The sequence below is a fragment of the Cebus imitator genome, unplaced genomic scaffold, assembly GCF_001604975.1.
Source record: "Cebus imitator isolate Cc_AM_T3 unplaced genomic scaffold, Cebus_imitator-1.0 Scaffold1, whole genome shotgun sequence".
Lineage (NCBI taxonomy): Eukaryota > Metazoa > Chordata > Mammalia > Primates > Cebidae > Cebus > Cebus imitator.
The window spans coordinates 17,129,540-17,149,485 of NW_016107316.1; the positions used below are offsets into that span (position 1 = coordinate 17,129,540).

Below are 19,946 nucleotides of genomic sequence, written 5' to 3' on the forward strand. Positions count from 1 at the left end.
TATATATTGGAACACATAAAAATTTCCATAACAGAATTTATACACACACACACACACACACACACACACACACACANAAAAAAAAAAAAAAAAAAAAAAAAAAAAAAAAAAAAAAAAAAAAAAAAAACATTAAAAATACCAAGGCTCAGGGCCAACCCTTAGAGGTCCTAATTATTTGGCCTAGGGTGGTTGGCATTGGTAATTCTTAAAAGCTCCCCAGATTCAAAAACACAGCCAGATTTGAGAACCACTGACCCAAAACAAATCAACTTTAAAAAAAAAGGACTCAATAGCAAAAGGCAAAGTGCATTCACATACAACAAAATAGACATGGAAGAAACACAAATGACTATTAAGCACATGGGAAAGCACTCAATAATAAAAGGAAAACAAAACTAAAAAATAATGAGATATATTTTTTAAATGTCATAAGTTACTGTTTCCAAAGACTGTCTTCAGTGTAAGTACTGTGAAGTTGACTTAGACAAAATATATTTTTGTTGTTGTTGTTTTGTTTTGAGACAGAGTCTCCCTCTGTCGCCCAGGTTGGAATGCAGTGGCATGATCACAGCTCACTGCAGCCTTAACCTCCTGGGCTCAGGCAATCCTCCCACCTTCACTTCCCAAGTAACTCGGACCACAGGCATGTGCCACCACACCTAGCTTGAATTTTTTTTTTTTTTTTTTGAGACAGGGTCTCGCTCTGTTGCCCAGGCTGGAGTGCAGTGGTGCGATCTCAGCTCACTGCAACTTCCACCTCCCGGGTTCAAGCGATTCTCCTGCCTCAGTCTACTGAGTAGCTGAGATTACAGGCATGCACCATCACACCCGGCTAACTTTTGTATTTTTAGTAGAGACAGTGTTTCACTATGATCGTCAGGTTGGTCTGGCTTGACATATTTTAAAAGAAATAGTTTAGCTACATTTCCTTTTATTTTGTAATGTAATATTTATCACTTTCATAATTAATTACTTCTAAAATGATCACTTTAAAGAGAGAGAGTATACATGCCAGAAAACAGTAAGTCATCTCTCTGGTTTTATATAATTTTAAGGTCCGTCTACGATCAACGATTATGCCTTTAGTTAATTCTGTATGGTATCCTTTTTAACTTTTCATTAAAGCATAATGAACATACAGAAAAGTATATAATTTATGAATGAACTTTCACAAAATGCTCCCTCGTGAACATTTAGAGTTCACTGAATGAACTTTCACAAAATAAACACCCAGGTAACCAGCACTCAGGTCAAAAGACAGACTATTACTCGCATCCAGAAGCACATCTTTCCTAAACCCACCTCCCACCATGGTCACTTCTATTTTTTTTTTTTTTTTTTTTTTTTTTTTGAGACAAAATCTCGCTCCATCACCCAGGCTGGAGTACAGTAGCACAATCTCAGCTCACTGTAACCTCTGCCTCTTGGGTTCAAGCGATTCTCATGCCTGAGCCTCCCAAGAGCTGGGATTACAGGTGCACACCACCATGCCCAGATAATTTTTATAGTTTTAGTAGATACGGGGTTTCACCATGTTGGCCAGGCTGGTCTCGAACTCTTGACTTCTGGTGATCCACCAGCCTAGGCCTCCCAAAGTGCTGGGATTGCAGGCGTGAGCCACCATGCCCAGCCCGGTAACATCTATCCCGACTTCTAGTATCGTAAGACAGATTTGACAGCTCTTGACCTTCATATAAATGGAATCTTACAGTATGCACTCTTTTATGTCTGGCTTCTTTCACTCAACAAAATTTCTGCAAGATTTATTATGTTGTTATGTACATTAGTTCATCCTGCTATTGTAGCATTCTGTTGTATGAATATACTGCATTTTATCCATTCTCTTCTTGAGGGATATTTTCAAACTCTCTATTTTAAACTATTCGATGAGCATGACAAACAAAACATGAGTATAGGTACAAATAAATACTTGTTGACTTATTGATATTCCTTACTAAAAGAAAGAAAGAAAAAAAAACTGCCTGTGGGTCAAAGTGAAACCAGTGGCACAAAAACTGATGACATTCTAAGGATTACATACAATCAGCCCTCAGGATCCATGGGGAATTGGATCCAGGGCCCCTCCAGATGCCAAAATCCACGGATACTCAAGTCCCCGAGTTGACCCTCCATATCCGCAGGTGACTGATTCGACACATGGGAACCTGCAGATACAGAGGGCCGAGGGTACTGGCAATGCTGAGGAGTTTGAAAATAATCTACAGGGAAAAGCACAGCACCTTGGAAATGGCTTCAGGAAGAATAGCGTCCTTAGGACCCTAACCGCTTCTAAAACGATTATATCTGGGAACTGTGGCTCATGCCTGTAGTACCAGCTACTCAGGAGGCTGACACAGGAGGATCACTTAAGTTCAGGGGTTTGGGGCCAGCCTGGGCAATATAGTGGGACCTCATCTCTAATTAAAATAATAATAATACAATAATATTATTGTTGGTCTAATACTAAATAAAGGAATTATTAACAAAATAAGTTTGAATATGTCTGGAGTCATTTGGATAGACCAAGCAGAAGAATTGGTGTAGAAATGTAATTATTTCTTTCTCTCTAAACCAAGTGGGCCCTTTATCAAAAGAGACAGCACATTATCTAAACACAGAAAAAGGAGAGAAACACAAAGGGGCAGAAAACTGTTCTGTTCTTTTCACCCGAAATTCACACACTCAAGAAGACTAAACCGATGTTTTCCAATGTGCATATTCATAGTCATTTTTTGCAGCATGTTTCTAATGGCAAAAGACTGGAGATAATCAAAATGCCCATTAGTAGACTGACTGCTACCATAAAAAGAGTAAGAATTATATGCAAGGCAGACTAGGGAAAAGCAAGGTACAGAACAAAATAACTGCTGGAAGGTTATCTAACAACTATGTTAAAAAGGAGGGAGAAGAAGAACATCAAATATGTGTTTGCATATGTATAAACTACATGTGAGAGGACACTGAGTTTCTAATCTGTATGTTTAGGCTGCCTACGTCTCACCCTGGAGGCAACCTTCAACACTGGTTGCCTCCAGGGTGAGACGTAGGCAGCCTAAAGAGAGGCATAAAATGGTGGGTACTTTCATTGTAAGTATTAAAAATGCTTATACTAGAAAAGAAGAAGTTTCTCAAGTCAATAATCTACCCCTCCAACTTAAGACACTAGAAAAATAACAGCAAATTAAACTCAAAACAAGAAAAGGAGAAAAAAAAAATACTATAAGAGCAGAAATTAATGAAACTGAAAGTAGAAAAATAGAGAAAAAAAATCAATAAAACCAAAAGCTGGTTCTTTGAATGGATCAACAATATATAAATCTCTCGCCAGACTATGAAAAAAAAAAGATACAAATTACCAACATTAAGAAAGAGGTGAAATCACCACAGGTTCTACAAACATTACAGAAATAATAAAGATTATTAAAACACCTTTATGTCCATGAATTCAACAGCCTAGATGAACTAGACAGATACAGACTACTCCTTGAAAACACAAACTACCAAAGCTCACTCAAGAAGAAACAGATAAACTGAATAAACTCATATCCATTACAAATTGAATCTACAGTTTAAAGTCTTTCAAAAAAGAAAGCTCCTCATTCTGAGGGCTATACTGGAGATCTCTAAACATTTAAAGAAGAAAAAACTGCATGTCCACCACTCTTCCAGGTCATAAAAAAAGGGAGGAAACACTTCCCAACTCTTTTTATAAGGTTAGTATTATTTTTTTTTAATAATTTCAACTTTTATTTTATTCATTTATTTATTTACTTGTAGAGACAGGGTCTCACTATGTTGTCCGGGCTGGTCTTGAACTCCTGGACTCAAGTGATCCTCCTGCCTTGGCCTCCCAAAGTGCTTGGATTACAGGCATAAGCCACCGCACCCAGCTCAATTTTTATTTTAGATTCAGGGGATACGTGTGCAGGTTTGTTACATGGGTATACTGCGTGATGCTGAAGTTTGGGGTATGAATGATCCTATTACCCAGGTAGTGAACGTACTCAACAGTTACTTCAACCCTTGCCCCTCCCTCTGTCCCTGCTCTAGCAGTCCCATGGGTCTACTGTTCCCATCTTTATGTCCATGAGTACCCTATGTTTAGCTCCCATTTATAAATGAGAAAGTGTCAGTAGTTGGTTTTCTGTTCCTGCATTAATTTGTTTAGGATAAGAGTAAGGCCAGAATTATTCTAATACCAAAAACACACAAAGACATTACAGTAAAAGAAAACAAGTCAGTATCCCTCATAAACATAGTTACAAAAACCTTCAACAAAATGAGTAAATCAAATGTAGCAAAATAAAAAGGGACAAAATCACAACCTAAGGAGCTTTATCCCAAGAATATAAGGCTATCTTGACATATGAAAACCAATCAATATAATTCACTATTCAACAGACCAAAAAGAGAGAAAGGCTATATGACCATCTGAATAGATGCAGATGACAAATTTCAACATCAATCCCTGATGCTCTCAGATAACTGGGGAGAAAAAAGAGAATTTCTTCCATGTGACAATGGGCTTTTTTTTTTCCTTTTTTTCTTTTTTTAAAGACAGGGTTTCACCATGTTGGTCAGGCTGGTCTTGAACTCCCGACCTCAGGTGATCTGACCACCTTGGTTTCCAAAGTGCTTGGATTACAGGCGTGAGCCACCACACCCGGCCGACAATGGGCATCTTTAAAAATAATCACAGTGACCATCACACTCAGTGAAGGAAGGCTGAGTGCTTTTCCCCTAAGATCAAGAATAAATCAAGAGGGCTGCTCCCACAACTACTTGTCAACATCACACTCCGGAACCCAGGTGGTGAAATAAGAAAAAATAAACAAAAAACATACAGATTAGAAGTAAAGAAATAAAACTGTCCATTCCAGGCAATATGATCATATGTAGAAAATCCTTATAAACATACAAAGAAAAGCTACAGAACTACTAAAAAGCACTACAATAAGTGAGTTTAACAACACCAGAATGCAAGGTTAACATAAAAAATTCAATTTTATTTCTTTAAACTAGCAGAAGACTATTGGAAATGTAATAGCAACAGAAATATAAATACTTAAAAGTCATTTTTTAAAACATGTTCAAGATCTGTATGCTGAAAATTACAAAAAACGAATGAAAGAAATCAAAGATTTAGAGAGATATACTATGTTCACAAAATGGAAGACTCGGTAATTTAAATGTCAGTTTTCTCCAAACTGATCAGAATCCTGTTGTGATTCAATGCAATCCTCTGAGGAGATGATGGAGGAGAAAAAATGAAACAAAACTGTTTTTCTTTTTTTTGAGATGGAGTCTCACTCTGTCACCCAGGCCGGAGTGCAATGGCGAGATCTGGGCTCACTGCAACCTCCGCCTCCCAGGTTCAAGCGATTCTCCTGCCTCAGCCTCCTGAGTAGCTGGGATTACAGGCGCACGCCACCACACCCAGCTAATTTTTGTATTTTTAGTAGAGACAGGGTTTCAAAACTGTTTTTCTTACTCTCTTACACAGCGCTTCACTTCTGACACCAGATCCACAGGGAGTTATTTCCCCACACATCAAGCAAGCAGTTCTGCAGCGGATACCAGCTGGATGTCTATAATCTAATTCCAGTCCGACACTACCTGGAGATGGCATCAGATCCTACAGGTTGAGGGCTCAGTACTCACCTTGTATATCAGTAGCAAGTAGTAGGCTGTCACCTATACTTCTGACCAATCAACTATAAAATCCAGGGTTCCCATGGCCCTTTCTTGGGCTGATTAGTTTGCTAGACTGGCTCACAGAACTCAGGAAAACACCTATATTTAACCACTTACTTATGGAGGATACTATAAAAAATACGGATGAACAGTCAGATGGAGGAGATGCATAGGCTGTGTTTTGTGGGAAGGGGCACAGAGCTTCCATGCCTTCCCCAGGTGTGCTACACTACGCTATAGGAACTTCCACCTGTTCAGCTCTCTGGAAGCTCTCCAAACATAGTCCTTTTGGGTTTTTAATACAGGCTTCATTATGCAGGGGTGACTGATTATATCTTTGGCCATTGATGATCTGCCTTCAGCCCCTCTCCCTTCTTGGAGGTTAAGGGGTGGGGCTGAATGTCCCAACTCTCTAATCAATCACACGGTTAGTTCCCCTGGCAATCAGTCTATATCCTGAGGTTATCCAGGAGCCCACCAAGAATGCCCTCTTTAGTACAAAAGATGCTCCTATCACTCAGGAAATTACAAAGGTCTTAGGAGTCCCATGGAAAGAACTAGGGTCAAAGTCCAAATATTAAAACAAAAGATTCTACCACCTATCAAGGGGTTATCAGGAGCTCTGTCTTTCCTGCCATCCCTATCACTCAGGAAATTACAAGGGTCTCAGGGGCTCTGTGCCAGAGACTGAGGGCAGAGACCAACATGTATATTTCTTATTATTTCGCAATTCCCAATTGAATTCACAATGGGGCATTTCTGTAGAAATCAACAAGATCATTTCTCATATATTTTTAGAGTTCTAAACCCATACAAATCCTCAATAAGGCAAGAGAATAAAGATACTATTCAGATGCCTAAACCCCATCCTGTTCATGTCACGTTGAAAAAGTTCCTTCTGTTATTCTCGTACGCATCCAGAGCTGAGAACCACCAACACAGAGCTTTGAATGCAACAGTAAGACTTTAGCTTTTATTTTTTTGGCCATGGTAAATCAAAGGGCATAATAAAAGATTACAGAAAATTAATCACACTGCATTTGTGTAAATCATTCTGGCTCCAAATCTCATTCTCTTCCTTCAAAGAGACAAACTACCTATTCCTTGCTACAGGGATAAAACTGATGCTACCTATGCAGGCAGACAGAAAAGTGTAACAGAGTCCAGCATACTAGCAAGACAGCCATGTCACTCCCAACTCTTCAGTGAGAAGAGACTTAACTCATTAGTACTCATCCATAAACACAATACAATGGGTCTTAATGGGTACTATGACATCTTAACTTCTAAATATTATAATAGCACTTGTACAACACTTTCTTAATCTTCAAAATGTTTTAGAAACACTAATATTTTACAACACTTTGCATCCTTATTCAATATTCTTTAACTCAAGCCTGTTGTAAATATTAGTCCTAGATTCAGAAATTCTCATATTTGATTATAGAATAACAGATATAATTCTCAATTAACCTTCATCAGTACTAAAACCCTTCTTTTCCATTCATTAGGATTAATATTAGTCTCAATGTCTGGTCTCTGATGAAGGAATCTGTTAATTTACAAAATAATCTAGTTCAGGCTATTTATAGTTTTTTTTTAAAAAAAGACTCCTTAATCCCTCAAATAAGCATTGCCAGTAATGTGCGCTCCTTTAATACCTCATCTCTGCAATCCACTGTTTAACCATTTTTCTTACTCAGTAACAGCCACGTAGAAATCTCCACACATAATCTCCCACCTAACAAACCATGAATCTTCTCTTCCCTCTGCCTGTATGCACTTTCAGGTGCACAAATGTATGTATGCTTAATATCATATGCTTTATTAAGGGTCAGGGGATATGCATGGAAGTGTCAATGTGCAACTCAATAGGATAAACAGACTAAGCAGAGTGGCAGGAGTTTTAAGTTCAGGTAAAAGTAGAGGAATCTGAGATTGAAGATCATAGTAAATGTGAGCAGGATGAATTTATAGACAGGACAGATTTGGGGAAAATACTTAGTAACTCTTTTATGTTTAAGAATACATTTATAAGTAAGTATGCATCCTGAGAATGGCTCAGGTCTTAATGATTAGCCAGTCTTCCCCACTCATATCACTTATCATCATTTACCACTTTAGGCTCACAGTTTGTGCTATCAAAAGGTTTATATACTCTTCAAAAGGAAATATTAATATAAACAAAAATATACACAAAAGTAATAATTGTATATTTAAATACAGTTACAGAAACTTTTTAAAGAAGCCAGGCATGGTGGGGCTCACGCCTGCAATCCCAGCACTTTGGGAGGCTAAGGCAGGTGGATCACTTGAGGCCAGGAGTTTGAGACCAGCCTGGCCAACATGGCAAGACCCCATCTCTACTATTAATAAAAATACAAAAATCAGCCAGGCATGGTGGTGCACGCCTGTAGTTCCAGCAACATGGGAGGCTGAGGCAGGAGAATCGCTTGAACTCAAGAGGTGGAGGCTGCAGTGTAATCTCGGCTCACTGGGCATGCTCTCCAGCATGGGCAACAGAGCAAGACCCTGTCTAAAAAAAAAAAAAAAATTAAAAAGAAACTTATTAAAGAAGAAATAGTTATTTGGCCGAGTGCAGTGGCTCACGCCTGTAATCTCAGTACTTTGGGAGGCCAAGGCGGGCAGATCACAAGGTCAGGAGTTTGAGTCCAGCCTGACCAACATGGTGAAACCCCGACTCTACTAAAAACACAAAAATTAGCTGGACGTGGTGGCATGCGCCTGTAATCCCAACTACTCAGGAGGCTGAGGCAGGGGAATCACTTGAGCCCGGGAGGTGGAGGTGGTAGTGCGCCAAGATCGAGTCACTGCACTCCAGCCTGACTCCGTCTCAAAAAAAAAAAAAGAAAGAAATAGTTAGTCAATAAAATTAATGAAGGGGTAATCTCAACATCCTTACTTCCACAAATCATGTTACTTATATTTTTCCCTTGTAAAAGAAAAAAACCTTAGCTTGCTCCTTTCTCTCAACTGATTGCTTTGCGGGCCAAGCATCAGCAGTTACTCCTCTGTGCTGAATGCTTTTCTTGGCATTGAAACCTCTCAGTCTACTTTAAGCCTAACTTCCTACAACTGCCTGCAAGCAAGGCCAAGAGGAAGCATTGCCTTTGCTTTTCTCATGTTGCTTTAGAGCCCCAGCATTCTTCCTCTACAACTAGAGGCAAGCAGAGAGAAAACTACAGCTACTCAGCACCCTGATACCGCATGATTTTGTTCTTGATCTGACTGATTCCTTCTTCTTTGAAGAACTCATTCTTGATCCTTCCCACCAGATACCTGAAATTTTTCTGTGTATACTGGTCAAATGACACTTAAAACTGAATAATTAGCTACCCCTGGCCAAGGCACAAACAACCTCACAAACGTCCATGTTTTCACTACTTCCAATTCAAAATCCAAGTTTATACCAGAATTGACTCCTTCAAACAAGATTTGGAAAAGATATTTAACCCGGTTTCATCACAAATAATGTAACTCACTTCAAATCTGGCCTATAATAGCTATAGAGTGGATTGGTATAGGTCAACATTTGAAATACAACACAATTAACAGTGAATACTAACGTCTATATCAAGACACTAAGATGAAAAGATAAGCAGGTAATATTTGTTGAGATGATAGGACAGAAGAAACTTGTTATTTTAACCCCACTCAAATAGAAGCCCTCCAGGTAATGTCCTCCTTCAGTAAAGGACATGATAATTCTCTTCGTCAGCCTTCTCTGCATGATTCATTTCCACAGCCCTATCATTTTACAGTCTGACAATAAATGATGCACATGACTTCTAAAAAGAGTTCTTATTATCCAACACTGTGAAAACACCATTATTAGCTCTGTGCCAAGCTAAGCAGACAGTGAGTCACCCTGAATAAACGCTGTTATGTTTTAACATGCAGCTACCTTCAGAAGCCTCTGCAGTCCCCACCTGTTCCCTGTGGATGGGAAATCATTCGCTTCAGTTCAATAAGGCCTCAAATTCTGCCTTTCAATATTTAAAACTAATCTGATCTGGATGATGTTTCTAGCTTTACACTATCTAGTAGGAGTTTGCTATTCAAATTAATACTTTTGAAAACAAGACTACAGGGAGTATTTTGTACTTAAGAAAACAAGGTGTTTCTACCTCTTTAGCAAATGATTGTGGATGCTGCCAACCATAAATTTCTCACATGAAAACAGACTTCAACTTCAGAAGCACTATTACCAGTCTGATTATCATATGTAGCTAAAAGTAATAAGAGCATCTCTCTTTGATTTTCAAAAACTCACATTTTGCCAATTAATCTTAATTTACAAAACGTCACAGTGAATGGATCTTGCAATAATCAACTGCAAATCAAGAATCCATTTGGCAAATGTCAAACAGCTTAATCAAGTAAAATCAACTTAGAATATTATTTAATTTTATCACAATCAGAATGCCTGCTGCTTTTCATTTCAATGTTATAAACATTTATAAATAATCTAGCATTATACTAATTGAGGAATGAAAGAAATATAAAGCAGAATCTCTGCTCTCAAGGATTTCCATTCCTTTTTGAACACTTAGGAAGCAGTTTACAACATTATGTAATTAAAGGCCAAAATAATAATACAAACAAGGACTGTAAGTCATCAAAGGGATGAAAATGGGATTGGTGATAATAAGGCAGACTACACAGTAAATAAAAACTTGAGCTGAATCCTGAGAAACAGAAAATATTTGGACAGAGGAAAAGGAGACTGGGTAATCCCAGATAGACATGGGAGTTGAAGGGAAACAGAACGCATGGCATCTGTCTGGGGGAAATGAGCACGTCATGTTGGAAAAGAAGTGTCTCCAGGGGTGTAATTAGAGCTTGGTGTGGGCTGGGAGCTAAGCACTGTTATCATTAAACCAAACTGAAGGGTGTGAGCTTAATTCAAACCTACCGGGATTCTTTGAAGGTTTCTGAAGTGGGAAGTTACATGATGAAATAGTGTCTTAATCAGATTAATTTCAAAGTGAAGTACTGAATGGACAGGAGAAGTCTCTCTGGACTGGTTACTACTTCTCTCCTCTTTCAGAAAAAAACAAAGGCAAGGGAAAAAAAACACACTCAGAAAAAGTATCTCTCCTGCCCTTTAAAAAAAATAAAATAAAAGATGCACAAAAGAATAAACAAAAAAATACTTCTGAAATATTAGCTAATGGTAAAACCCTTTGTAAGTCTGCATATTTTGAATCCAGGTTTTTGTCTGGAAATTAGCACAAACTCATGACTTCTCTTGGGATAAAAGCTACAAGATAAAGAGTAAGTGATGCCTGGCCAGGTGTGGTGGCTCGTGCTTGTAATCCCAAGACTCTGGAAGGTCGAGGCAGGAGAATCCCTTGAAGCCAGGAGTTCAAGACCACCCTGGGCAACAAAGCAAGACCCTATCTCCACACAAAATAAAAAATAAACTAATTAGCCTGTTCACACTGAGAAACAGCTCCGAAATTTTTAAAAGAAAAAGAAAATAGCCAGGCATGTTGGTAGGCACCCAGTATTTCTAGCCACTCCAGAGGCTGAGGCAGGAGGATCATTTGAGCCCAGGAGTTTGAAGCTGCAGTGAGCTATGATCATGCTACTGCACTCCAGCCTGGGTGACAGAGAGAGACCTTGTCTCTTAAAAAAAAAATAAAGTTAAATGTGCTACAGCAGTGGAAAATTTTCCCACTCAGCACTAGGACTCTGATCTTACTTGGCTGGCTTTTTTCTTATCATCCTGAATCCTTCTAAAAACAAGCAGGGATGTAAATAAATACTGTACGCCAACACATGAAATGTCTGTGCCTCCCAGGAAATTACAGTTTTGTTTAAAAATCACTAATGAAGAAGGCTGTAACCTAATATTATCTTTTTTCAGCAACATCCATTCCATAATGTGCTAGGCTGGGAAGATTCAGAATTTATGGAATACATTTGCTTTTATTTAAAATGGACTGTTTGTTTCTGCTTTGTTTTGTATTGTTTTGTTTTAAACATTCACTATTAAGAGGGAACAATGCAACTTTTTAATGTATTCAAATTAAACTGCTAAAACAACATTTTTAAATGGTTGTTAGCCACATTTGCAAACCACACAGGAATTTTTTCATATAAATCCATCATATATAAGTATCTTTATACCAAAGGAATCTTTGAATTGTTCAAATTAGCAAGAATATTTTCTACCAAGTGTTATTTTAGATGGTAAACAATAACCCTGGGCCTTTAAATGACATGTTCAAAACTGTATTTTGTATTTTTTAGATTTATATATATTTTACAGATTTTATCCAAACCTAGTTTCATTAGCTGTATCTTTTTTTTTTTTTTTTTTTTTTTTTTTTTTTTTTNAGTTTGTTACATTTTTAAATGAAATTTCATTGTATCTCTGAACCAACACTTTGGTAAAGGCCACAGACTCATTTGTAAAACAGAAATGGATAAAAAACATGAGTAAAAAATAAGATTCAAAAATCAGAAATAAAGTTGTAAGAGCAATTTGGCCAGATGCGGTGGCTCATGGCTGTATACGATCCCAGAACTTTGGGAGGCCAAAGCAGGTGGATCACTTGAGGCCAGGAGTTTGAGACCAGCCTGGCCAACATTGTGAAACCCCATCTCTACTGAAAATACAAAAATTAGCCAGGCGTGGTGGCATGCACCTGTAGTTCCAGCTACCCGGGAGGCTGAGGCATGAGAATCACTTGAATCCAGGAGGCAGAGGTTGTAGTGAGCCAAGATTGCACCACTACACTCCAGCCTGGACTATAGAAAAAAAATATGTGTGTGTATGTGTTTCTATCTTTGTACCCTGACCAGCATACCTTTATAATGGCAGGAATGTCATGTTCAAATTTAGAACTGTAAGGCAGCCTATACTCCCACGTGGGAAGAATCTGATCCCCCTTCTTTCCCACCTCCAGCACAGCCCATACTTCAAAGGACCATGCACACATGTGGACAATCTAGCCCACATGTCCAAGTTTGGCCCACATTCTTAGCAAACGTCCACTCCTTCACTAGTCCTTAGACACAGGGATACAGCTACCTAAAAAAACAAAACAAAGCAGGACAACATACACCAGGTTCAGAAGCATCAGTACTAGAACAAATGGACCAAGAATTTAAAAATAAGAATAAACATGTTTAAAAAGACAATATAAAACAAGAACCACAAATCCCAAAAAAGAATACATCAGATATATATTACATATGGAAAATACAATAGCTATAGCTAAAGAAATAACAGGCGAAGGCCAGGCACGGTGGCTCACGCCTGTAATCCAGCACTTTGGGAGGCCGAGGCGGGTGGATCACCTGAGGTTGGGAGTTGGAGACCAGCCTGACCAACATGGAGAAACCCTATCTCTACTAAAAATACAAAATGAGCCAGGTGTGGTGGTCGGCGCCTGTAATCCCAGCTACTCGAGAGGCTGCGGCAAGAGAACTGCTTGAGCTTAGGAGGCGGAGGTTGCGGCGAGCCGAGATCACACCATTGCACTCCAGCCTGGGCAACAAGAGTGAAACTACGTCTCAAAAACAAAAAATGAAATAACAGATGGAATAAACAGCAGAATGGCTCCAGAGGAAGAACAAATTAATGAGCAGAAAGACAGATCAGCAAACTCTTCTAAAAGGAAGCAAAGTCAAATAAATTAAGCCATATGTGAGGAACATTAATAGATAAAGAGGAAAGAAGTAGAAATGCCAAGAGTCAAAAAAAGAGAAACCAGGAACAGAGGAAATATTTGAAGAAATAATGAATTTCTGGTAATAGCACACTAGGTGGTTCTGATCAACTCTTCCCCTGAGCAAAAAAGAAAAGATAGAGAAAGTTTTTTAAGATCTCCTTGAATAGATATTATTGAGAACTAACCAAGTGAAGTTACCCAATGCAGGGGAGGCTGGATGCCCAGGGAGGATGCCCAATGGATGAAATCCATGCAAGTGATTTGATTCCAGAGGGGGAAGCAAAATTGTTGAAGAATAGAGTAACCTGTTGATGATATAGAGGACAAGGAGAAAGACATGGAGGCTTGGACCTGCCGAGGCAGAAGGAGTCCCTTGGCAGGACATGTGGTTCTGCTTACCCTGCTCTCCTATTATCTTGGGCTGAGAGCCCAAAGACTTCACCTAAAGGTAATAGTATCCAGAGGTAAACAGGTCCTCACAGGCACTGAATCAGAAACTGAACTGAGGTGATCCTGGATTGTTAAGGTCTCTAGGCACCTGGCAGAAGCAAACATATGTCCTCTCCAGAAGAAAACGTTATCCTAGGCCTCAACTTATCCCTGCAAATCATTCTGCAACATAATATCTGGTATATAATAAAAATAACTTTGCTATAGAATGTTTGGCTATAACAAAAAATAAAAAGGCAAATAGGAAATAAAACATCATGAATGAAAACCAGAAACAACAAATAGTACAAAAAGAACCACAGGAAATCTAGATATTAGATTTAAGTATAAACCAAAAATAAAATTCAAAGGTCCCCTGCAACCATCTGAGTGGACTCCCTCCCGGGCCAGGGCACTGTAAAATTTCACCTGACAGACTGGTTCAGGCCATGATGGGAAGTGGGGGATGGACATGCCTCATACCCCTCCAGCATTCACACCAACACAGACATTAAGTCTCAGAAGAAACATCTACAGTCTCTTCTCTCTGAAGCCTGCTACTTGGAGGCTTCATCTGTGTGATAAAACCTAGCTCACCACAACTCCTTATCAGAACTCTTTCAACCAACTGCTAATCAGAATATGTTTAAATCTACGATGATCTGGAAGCTCCCTGTCCCTCTTCAAGTGGTCCCACCCTTCCAGATCACACCAATGTAAATCTACATGTATTTGATTGATGTATCATGTCTTCCTAAAATGCATAAAACCAAGCAGTACTCTGACCGCCCTGGGCACATGTTGTCAGAATCTCCTGGGGCCATGTTATGGATGTGTCTTTAACCTTGAAAAAATAAACTCCCCAAATTGACTGAGACCTGTCTCAGATATTTTAGGCTCTGATAAGCAATAACTATGTTTACTATATTTAAGGAATAAGAGACAAGAATGAGTTATTTGGTAGAGAACTGAAAACCAAAACAATTTTTAAAAATCTACCATATATAAATGTTTAAACTAAAAAACAAAATCATTAAAATTAAGAACCTGGTGGGTTTGGGGCTGGGCGTGGTGGCTCACACCTGTAATCCCAGCACTTTGAGAGCCCAAGGCATGCAGATCACCTGAGCTCAGGAGTTTGAGACCAGCGTGGACAACACAGTGGAACTCCATCTCTACTAAAACACAAAAAATTAGCTGGGCGTGGTGGTGTGCACCTGTAATCCCAGCTACTTAGGAAGCTGAGGCAGCAAAATCATTTGAACCCGGGAGGTGGAAGTTGTGGTGAGCCGAGATTGCACCATTGCACTCCAGCCTGGGCAAGAAGAGCAAAATGCCATCTCATAAATAAATAAATAAATAAATTTTTTTTTAAAGTAAAAGAACCTGGTGGGTTTGAGAGCAGATTAGTCATTGGCGAAAAGAGAATAAGTAAATTGGAAGACATATTATAGGATAAATTATAGAGAACAAAGCCCAGAATGAAAAATTGATACCAAATTCACAAAAGATAGAAAAAATATTGAGGAGACAGCAAGAGGCATACTATACATTTATTTAAAGTCTCAGAACGATATTATGTGGTAATAGGTTTTTTTTAAATAATAAGTCTCAGAAGAGAGGAGAGTATTGGGAATAAACAATGTATGAAGAGAAAATGAGTGAGAATTTTAAAAAACAGGTAACACGTATCAAACCACGTGTACAAAAAGCTCAATGAACAACAAGTAGGATAAATACAAAGAAAGTCACACCATGACTTACCATGGTAACACTGTTTAAAACCAGAAACACAAAGAAAATCTTAAAAGTTGCCACAGGACATGAAGAAATTACCAGCAAAGATTACACCTACAATTGACTTCTCAACAGAAATAATGAAAACAAATGGATATTGGAAAAACATTCTTAAAATGTTGAAAGAAAAACATTGTCGCCGGGCCTGGTGGCTCATGCCAGTAATCCAAGCACTTTGGAGCCCAAGGCGGGCGGATCACCTGAGGTCAGGAGTTCAAGACCAGCCTGACCAACATGGTGAAACCCCGTCTTTAAAAAAAAAAGAAAAGCATTGTCAATGAAGAACTGTATACTAAGTAAAAATATTCTTAAGGAATGAAGGTGAAATTTTCTAACAAAAACGAAGCTAATGTTTTTAGCCACATGTGCAGGTCACAATCTGCTTGCACAAAGGAAATACCAAAGCATATTATTCTTCAGGCAGAGGGAAAATAACTCTGACGGAAGCCTGAAAATGCAAGAGGGAATGAAAAACAACAAAAACTATCCTCTCCTGTCTTATCCCACTGACCTGCACCTAAAGTGAACATCTGATTTTGTCAAGGACAGAGATACTGCAAGCCAGGGTCAATGTTCAAGTTTCTGGGTTAGTGTGTGCATGAATGTTTATTATTTCTAAGAATGAATGAATAAATGAAGGAAGAAAGAGTACACGCGCAAAGATCAGTCAGAAGTCATGGCAGTAGTTCCGGGGAAAAAGGAAGATGGTCTGGGATGGTAGCAGTGCAGATGGAGAGAAGCAGATAGATTTGAGAGATATTCGAGAGGCAGAAAGGACAGATCTTGGCAACCAACTGGGTGTGGGACTGAGGTAGAAAGAAGAAGAGTTATAAATGATTCTCAGGTTTCAGGTTTAAGTAACTGGGTGGCTGGTGAGGCCACTCAATGAGAAAGGGAACCACAAGTGTATGATGCCCTTCATGAAATGCATGGTGAATACGGAGGTCTCCTCATATCTAATCCATCCCCTACATATGGCACCATGAGGTCAGGGTAAGAATTAAACCACTCTCTGCTCCAGAGGCATAAATTCTGATTTGAGCTCTAAAGCCTAACACCTACATATACCTGGCAAACTACATAGTTCTGGAGGAAGACTTGGGTACTTTTGCTTGGTGTTGAAAGAAGCCAACTCTTCCTTAACCTCAACTTCAAACAGGATGTATTTAGTAGTAGCTGCTCACAGGCATTTTGTGAAGTCAGCCTAAGGATAGAGCTGATATAAGTAGAGGGCAAAGCCACTCAAAGAAATGAAGCCAGAGCTCTAATGCAACCAAGATCAGGGGCCGGCCTGCCTCTGGACCCCTCAGTTTGTCAGCCTGTACCCATATTCTTATTTAAAAAGGCCACATGGGTAGGCTTTCTACTACTTACACCTAAAGACACTGAACTAATACCAAGGTTGGAAATAAAAAGGGGATTTGTAAGTAACAAATCTTAAAGTGTGAAATTGGCTCAGCTGTAGCAGAGTAAAGATTCCCTCTTGCTGGGAATTTGGATATCCTTACTATATTGGTTAAAGAATCTTTATGATTACCAATAATATTGTGCTGGAGAGCCTGAGAGGGAAAAAGTGCAGCTAGCGGTGTTTTCACAACTCCTTGTGGCTTTCGCTAAGATCCTGCACCCAGGGGTTTTGTAAATATTGGTCTCTGTGCTTTTCTTTCTTTCTTTTTTTTTTTTTTTTTTTTAATTTTCCAGAAGCCTGAAATTTCAAAGTAAAGTCTCTGTCCTTTTCAATGTTTTTAATTATCAAAATATAACACATTCAGAACTCTCAGTATTAAAAAACTAGGTCGTAAGAAAATACTTAAGGAAAAGTTTTAGACCCTATTTGTTCCTGACTGCTGTTTTAGGGTCTCATGCTTTATTATAATAGTCAGAAATCATCTGGCCAAAAACAAGGACTATAAATTTAGAGGTGAGAGATTAAGTAATTTTTGCTTTCAAATTTTAACCTCATGGAATTATGAAATACAAAGGCAGGATGGATCAATTAAAACAAATAACTAGGTAGTCCATGTATGAAAGGAACTCTCCAGCCTAAGTAATAAAGTAGCCAATCAATAAAAAGACTAACATTTAAAGTATTTAACAACAAAATGCCCCGGTTTTCAAAAATGAAATTCTGATAATCAGATTCTTTCTTTTTTTCCAACACAAGAAGGTCAATTTTAAACTTCTAGATAGCCAAATAAGCTCTTGTCATATAAAGGTTTCAAGGTTAGTAAAGATGTAATCATTTATTCTGATACCATAGTAACTGTTTTAAACAAATCAAAGCGAAAATTACCCAACACACTAATAACTGTTATTATTATATCCCTTACTCTTCTTAACTCACTCATCTTTTTTTTTTAACTAGTTATTTTCAGTGTGTGTTTCTACTCATCTGCCTTCATCTGATTCACTGTCCACTTACTTCTCGTAGTCTCTCTGTATGTGTCTAGTCTTCTCTGAATATGAACCAAGATATCTTTGTACTTTCTGTTTCTAAGGTCCCCCTTTTACTATCTCTGTTGTCTTCCTTCCCCTTCCTTCTTTAGCCATATGCTATAACCTGAATGCCTGTGCTCCCCCAAAATTTATATGTTGAAATCCTAACCCCCAAAGTGCAGTATTAGAAGGTGGGACCTTCAAAGATGATTAGGTCATGAGGGTGTCCTCATGAATGAAATTAGCACCCTTATAAAAGAAGTTCCAGAGAACTCCTTTGCCCCCTTTGTCACATGAGGATACCACAAAAAGGTGCCGTCTAGGAGCCAGAAAGCAGGCCCTCCCCACACACAGAATCTGCCTTGACCCTGAACTTCCCAGCCTCCAGAACTGCAAGAAATAAACGTATGTTGTTTATAGAGTGCCCAGTTTATGGCATTTTGTTAGAGCAGCCAAGTGGACTAAGACGCCACAGTATTTAACTTATTTAACATGATTATGGAATCCAAGGTTTTCATCTCTGCTTGACCATTTGCAGACAGTAAGACGGTTTCTATTTCTGACTTTAAAAAATAATATTGTTTCTTGAGTTAGTGTGGTGTGATCCTTGAATTGATTTACTGAATAAGTCAGTGTCATGATAAGGTGCTGCTTACTTACCACAGAATAACACTTTTTACTAAGGGTTTTGAAACAAAAAGCCAGTTCTTGGGCAGGAAAAAATTAACCTATGGAGTCACTAACTTAAATTACTAAAAAATGGCATTAGAATCCTGGGACTTATGCCACTTATAGACTCTTATTTTTAAAATTCAGATTTCTGCCGGGCACAGTGGCACACACCTGTAATGCCAGCTACTAGAGAGGCTGGAAGGGAAGATTGTTTGAGCCCAGGAGTTTGATACCAGCCTGGGAAACACAACAAGAACCTATCTGAAAAAAAAAAATTCAAATTTCTTTAAATAATTTTCTATTAAATGGATACAAGGTCTAATTTGATAACAGCTTATAAAAATGTTGTGAATTTAGTGAGTGCTTAAATTATGACTTGGCTTTGATATTTCCATAGTTTTACCACTAATTCACCGACTCCTTACTATTATAAGATACAACTGAAAGCATTTTACAAATATATGTACCCAAAGAAGGTCTAGAGACAGCAAAAAATGAAGCAGAGACAATTAATCCATTCAAATCAGATGGCCAAGAGGATAGCAAGTATCAGAAACTAGAACTCTTGGTTCATAGAACATCACCATTTAACCTCTGTACTTCCACAATCATAAATCTGTGCTTTACAATTTTTTTGTTTCATTCTTTACAATACCAACTTACTTCTCTATAAATATAAGTACAGCAAATCATTTCCTTTTAATTGAACATTTAAATAGCTTTCTTCTTTTAAGATCTACTAAACTATGTTCTGCATTGAAAAAATTTAAAATAGGTTTCTAGACATAAAGAGAAAATCAATTTGTCTGGGCACAGTGGCTCATGCCTGTAATCCCAGCACTTTGGATGGCTGAGCGGGTGGATCACCTGAGGCCAGGAGTTCGAGAGCAGCCTGACCAACATGGAGAAACCCCGTTACAAAATTAGGCCGGGTGCAGTGGCTCACACCTCTAATCCCAGCACTTTGGGAGGCCGAGGCTAGCGGATCAAGAGGTCAAGAGATCGAGACCATCCTGGTCAACATGGTGAAACCCTGTCTCTACTAAAAATACAAAAATTAGCTGGGCATGGTGGCGCGCGCCTGTAGTCCCAGCTACTCACAAGGCTGAGGCAGAAGAATCATTTGAACCTGGGAGGCGGAGGCTGCGGTAAGCCCAGATGGCGCCATTGTACTCCAGCATGGGCAACAAGAGCGAAACTCTAACTCAAAAA

At 38.7% G+C, this 19,946-nt stretch overlaps 1 protein-coding gene across 21 annotated transcripts in view; it reads right to left on the bottom strand.

Annotated features, from left to right (window-relative positions):
• DTNB (dystrobrevin beta) overlaps nt 1-19,946 on the bottom strand; it is a 310,883-nt gene that overhangs the window by 226,728 nt on the left and 64,209 nt on the right. The window lies entirely within an intron of this gene.